Source organism: Henckelia pumila, chromosome 1 (genome assembly GCF_033568475.1).
Source record: "Henckelia pumila isolate YLH828 chromosome 1, ASM3356847v2, whole genome shotgun sequence".
NCBI lineage: Eukaryota > Viridiplantae > Streptophyta > Magnoliopsida > Lamiales > Gesneriaceae > Henckelia > Henckelia pumila.
Genome location: NC_133120.1, coordinates 146,183,660 through 146,189,784, shown reverse-complemented (window position 1 = coordinate 146,189,784; position 6,125 = coordinate 146,183,660).

Genomic DNA, 6,125 nt, shown 5'->3' with positions numbered 1-6,125 from the left:
TACCCAGTCCATGATTTGGAGTTGGCAACCATTGTGTTCGCTTTGAAGATCTGGCGTCATTATCTGTATGGCGACAAATTTGAGATCTTCACCGACCATAAGAGTCTCAAGTATTTGTTCACTTAGGCAGAGTTGAACATGAGGCAGAGACGTTGGATGGACTTGCTTAAGGGCTATGATTGCGAGATTAAGTACCATCCGGGAGCTGCTAATCTCACCGCTGATGCTTTGAGTCGCAAGGTGCGACTATCCGCACTTCAGACTTGTTCGATGTCTAGTGCGATCAGTGACTGTTGCACTTCAGGTTATACCTTCAAGCATAAGAAAGGTATGCAGAGTATCCAGATGTTTGCGATATTATCTGAGCCAGCCTTGTATTCGCGGATCCGAGATGCTCAGATGTCTGATTCAAAGACCCAGCGTTTAGCTCGTCTAGCTAATGAGGGTAGCTCGTCTGGATTTCATTATCAGTCAGATGGCTTTCTGTGTTTGTGTGGTAGGCTTGTGATTCCGCAGGATGAAGAGTTGCGAGAGGAGATTTTGTCTCAGGCGCATCGCACTAAATTGAGTATTCATCCTGGGAGCAACAAGATGTAAAAGGATCTACGTACTCGTTTCTGGTGGAAAGGAATGAAACGCAGTGTTTATCAGTTTGTTTCGAGATGTTTGGTGTGTCAACAGGTCAAGGCAGAGAACCGATGACCTGGAGGATTGCTTCACAGTCTGCCTATTCCTGAATGAAAATGGGAGTTTATCACTATGGACTTTGTGACCCATTTGCCGGTATCCCCGAAGAACTGTGATGCTATCTGGGTTGTGGTGGACCGACTCACCAAGTCAGCGCATTTCATTGCCTATAGCCAAGAGTACTCTGTGGATCGCATGGCACGGATGTACATTCAGGAGATCGTCCGACTTCATGGAGTTCCTGTGAGCATTGTCAGCGATCGGGACCCCAGGTTTACTTCTAGATTCTGGGGGAGTGTTCAGCGTGCGATGGGTACTACTCTCAGTTTGAGTACTGCCTATCCTCCGGAGACTGATGGTCAGTCAGAGCGCACTATCCGTACGTTAGAGGATATGCTTAGAGCGTGCGTCTTGGATTTTGGTCCAGCCTGGCAGGATCATTTGCCGTTGATCGAGTTTGCTTACAACAACAGCTATCATACTAGTATTGGGATGGCACCTTTTGAGGCGTTGTATGGGCGACGTTGTCGTACTCCACTCTTCTGGGAAGAAGTGGGGGAGAGACAGGCTGAGGGACCGGAGTTTATCTAGCAGGCGATAGACATTGTTGATCAGATCAAGAAACGGATTAAGACTGCACAGGATCGTCAGGCCAGCTATGCTAATATCAAGCGTAGGCCTTTGTAGTTCGAGGTCGGGGAGAAAGTGTTTATGAGAGTGTCACCTTTCCGCAAGATTCTATGATTTGGTCTTAAGGGCAAGTTGTCTCCCAGATTCATCGGTCCGTTTGAGATCTTGGAAAGCATTGGCGATTTGGCTTATCGACTAGCTTTGCCACCGCATCTATCTAGTATTCACGACGTGTTCCACGTATCTCTGTTACGACGGTATGTGGCAGATGAATCTCATATTCTGCAGCGGTCTGAGGTTCAGGTAGACAAGGATTTGACTTATGTTGAGAAACCTCTTCGTATCCTGGATTATAAGGATAAGGTCTTACGGAACAAAGTCATTCCTTTGGTTTTAGTTCAGTGGCAGCACAGAGGCACTGAGGAAGCTACTTGGAAACTTGAGGACAGGATGCGTAAAGACCATCCTGAGCTGTTTTGATTTCATTCTTTAAGTTGTATTCAGTTGCAAACTCTGTAAACGTTTGATTTGAATAAAGAATGTTTCTGATTTCTGTATTTGCATTCGGTACTTAAGATCTGTTTTCGAGGACGAAACATCTTAAGTGGGGGAGAATGTAGTAGCCCGTACCCTAATTGAGTAATTAAAGGATTAATGCTAATTAATTGAATTGGGTATTGGACGGATCGGAAGCTCCGAAGGCACGATCGGAAGCTCCGAACAGCGATCGGAGGCACCGATGTTATTACGTCAGGCATGACGTGTGGTTGGATCGGAAGCTCCGATCAGGACCGGAAGCTCCGATCACCCCTATCCGGAGTCAACAAGTGATATTTTGACACGTGGCAGATCAGGATCTTTGGAACCTCCGATGGCAGGATCGGACGTTCCGATCGAGGTTCGGACGTTCCGATCAAGGATCGGAAGTTCCGATCATTGTCTATAAATAGAAGACCGAGACTTTACTTTCAATTGCCAATTCCGAGTTCTCCTTTCCTTTCTAGTCCTTTTGGAGCTGTTCTAGTCTTCTTAGGCTTGGTCCGGAGGTCGGCGAGGCGTTCGATAGTCGTAGCGGAGTTGTGCCCAAGTTCTGGAGGCATCGACATCAAAGGGCTAACGACGGACGAAGGTATAGCTTTTGCTTCCTATAAATATTTAGGAGTATGCAATAGCTTAGTTAAGGTTTTTAGAGCACATTAATGATAGTAGTATCATTTGGCAGTGTAGAGCAGACTATAGGCGTGGACCTAGAGTTGGTAGAGCTTGCACTGTATTGAGGTACGAAAGTACTGTTCGAGATATCCTGACTGAGTATGCATGTATTATGTGACTGCATGATTTATATGCCATGATATTATGCTGCATTCATTTGCATCTTGCTGTATCTCTTTCGAGATGTCTGTTAGTAGGGTTGTACCCTATCCTATTAGTGGATGGACTTCCATCGATTTGGGTCCGGCGTATCCACGGTTATCTCGGTATGGGAGCCACCTCCTGAAGCGACGGCACAGCGTGCTACATACCAGGGCCCGGTCTGTCTCTGTTATCTGATCCTTGACCTCGAGTCTATAGGGAGTTCACTTTGCATGCATGTATACTCATACTCTCGCACTGAGCGTTTTATGCTCACGTCTCGTACTCTGTATTTTTCTGGACACCCTATTCCATGGGGCAGGTTTGCGATTGGACGAGGAGGGTGGATCCAGGAGGGGCTAGTCAGTGGTTGGCCAGCTGGAGCTTCGCTTAGGTTTTATTACTGTTGTTTGGGTTTATACATCTATTCGATTTGGTTGTATATTATTGGATAAATTACAGATTCCTTTACTTGGGATTGTATAATGTTTATGGTTTTCGCAGTTTTATTCTGATATCTGTTTAATTAAGTTAATTGCATGCCTAAGTTCTGTTTAGTAGGTGATCCGGGTAAGGGTCACTACAAGTTGAGTGACATTGGTTAGCAGATTTTTACCAATTGTCGAGAAACACTCTCTATAATGCTCCGGAGTCTAGAGGATTAAAATATGCCTCGTCCACCTCGAGAGGGTAGTCGGTGTGATTGTTGGATATTTTAACCTCGGGATCCCAAACCGAATAAAGAAAGAAAGAAAAATTCCATTTGATTATCTGAGTCTGATAATCCAAAAGTTTAAAGACATGCATATTATTTTAATTCAGTACTTGAATGAATTACTTGAATTATATCTGAAGTTGATATACGAGGTGAATTGATGCATATCATGTTTGATATGTTTATTTGATATAGCATGTTGTCTCTTTTACTGGGAATTGTATTCTCACTGGATTATCCGGCTGTTGTCTTTGTTTGTATGTGTACTTGGCAACAGGTGGGGCAGGATCGAGTCAGAGACGACAGGGATAGAACGAGAATGAATATTTGAAGTGAGACTTCGAGTTAGAATTGGAAATGCATGCCAATCTAGTTTATGTTTTGAAAGCATGTTTAGAACTCGAGCGTTGTTGAATATTAAAATTGATTGATGAATATTCAAGTTTGTATGTTGATTACATGTTGTTGGATTCGGAATTGAGCATGTTAGATTGATATTAGATTGAGTTGAATTGTTGGATTGAGTTTGTTAGGAAAGGCATACCCTGTTCTGAAATTTTCTGGGCAGGGGGGAGGGGGGGTTACGCTCGATCCTAGATTATGACAGGATCGAGCGCGGCCCCTGTGATTTCCAAGGCAGAGACTTGCACAAAATGGTGCGCTCAATCCTGGCTTTTTGCTGGATCGAGCACGGCACTTACTTTTGTCTCGGCAGAGATTTAAGAAATATGGTGCGCTCGATCCTGGATTTTTATAGGATCGAGTGCAGTACTGTTCACAAGAAAAATAAATTTTTTTTTTATTTTCATTTGATGTCTTATCTTTTGGACTTTGAATGGTTCTCGATAGGATTAACTCTTGATTAGATGATTAGAATCGGGGTCTCACATTAAGTGGTATCAGAGCATAAGTTTTTGGATTTTATTTCTAGAAGTGAGCGGGGTAGATCGAGTCCTCTTGAATTTAATTTCTCGCATGTGATTGATTAATTCTATGATTGAAGAATATGCGAGCATGCTTTATGATTGATAATTATTTGAATTACTTGGATATGTGATTTAAATTTGAAAGCATGAATTAATTGAGATACGAACTGTTTCGGGTTACTGGTGGTATTGGTTACTCTTGAGATCGAATGAGTATGTCGAGCTGAGGTTGTTGGACACCGGATAGATGTATTTGAGATGTTGTGTCCTAATCCTCTTGAATCAGATTTTCTACTCGGCAAGTTTTGAACATGATTCAACTAGTAGAAAACCCGATTGTATAGAATTGTTTGTGACTGGACCGATGGATTTCACTCCGACACTGATGGAAGCATTACTGATGAGATTTCAGTCTGTTAACCCTTCAACTCTGAGGAGTTCTGAGAATGAGTTTGGGTGTGAAAGCTGATTAGAAGAGATCGATCAGTTGTTTGATTCTTTAGACTACACCGACGAACAACGGATTCAGTTAGTTGGTTACCAACTGCAAGACATTGCGAAAAGTTGGAGGTTATCGAAGAAGAAAGCCTTAGGGAGCAAGGTTTGGTCGTGTTGTGGAGTTTTTTAATCCGAGTTTCTGCGACAGACTTTAATACTTGCTTTTACCAAGGATTCACAGACTCTAACTGCTCCTGACAATGACGAAGCAGGTAACTGTTTGATTTTAGTCTTTCGAATCTTTTGCTGTTAGATATTGATGCAACTTTTCTTCTTGTGGAGAAGTGAGATTGATTCTTCCTCTACTTTTGAGTATCTGAATTAGTTGCGATGAGTTTAGTTTAAAATTGTGAATTTTGTTTCAATGGGAGTTGATTGTACTGAACAGTACGATTTTCGGTTATCAGTTTTTGATTATATTATCGATGTAGTATATTAACCGAGTACAGGGCAACCGAGGTTGATTTCAGATTGTTGCCAGATTCGGATACGAGATGATAGACGAATAGATTTTTCCTCCGGTAAGAATTCCTGAATTAAGAATTCCTTCTTGTAGTTTGTCAATTACCGTTTGTTACAGAAAGGTGCGGAGGAATGGTTGAGGTATGCAGATGATGTCTTCAATCAGCCGTGTTGATTGATTCAACAGAGTTGTTGAGTTTTCTAATGTTGTTCTAGTTGATATTCTAGATTTACCTCCGAGTAGAGAGGATGAGTTCAACATTAATTTTAGATCAGACATCATTGACTGATAATCTAAATGGAAGAGGTTTCATAAATCAAATTCGGAATGAGGTACGACCGATTTGAATTTTTCTGTTGTACAGATTGAATTGGAATTGCATCTGCATTGTTTATGAGTCCTTTGAACCGAATCTTTCAGAGATTTGTAGATGAGCTCTTGAGTATTTTTATCGATGAATCTCTTATCCTTCGAAGAGTCGTATTGATCTTTCAGATTCTTTAAGAATTGTTCGCAAATTTTCAAGTCGATCAATTATGATATTCTTTTGACGTCTGAATCTTGTGAGACCGAGTTGTATTTTCCTCGATCTTTTATCTAGGAAGATGGAATTTTATTGAATACCTCAAGACTAGAGCTGTTGAATTGATCTGGATCGACGTCCTTATCTGAATTTGAAGATTTTTGGATTTAGCAAATTCTATCACGAATCCTTTGAAGAATTCTTATTGTTGAGAAGGCGATTACTCAGTAGATTATGTTCTTCTGTTTAGTTTGTATCTTGAGACCAGATCTTATTGAATTGAAGGAGAGATTGATCAGCACCTCAGTATTATTGACATCTTCGGTATTG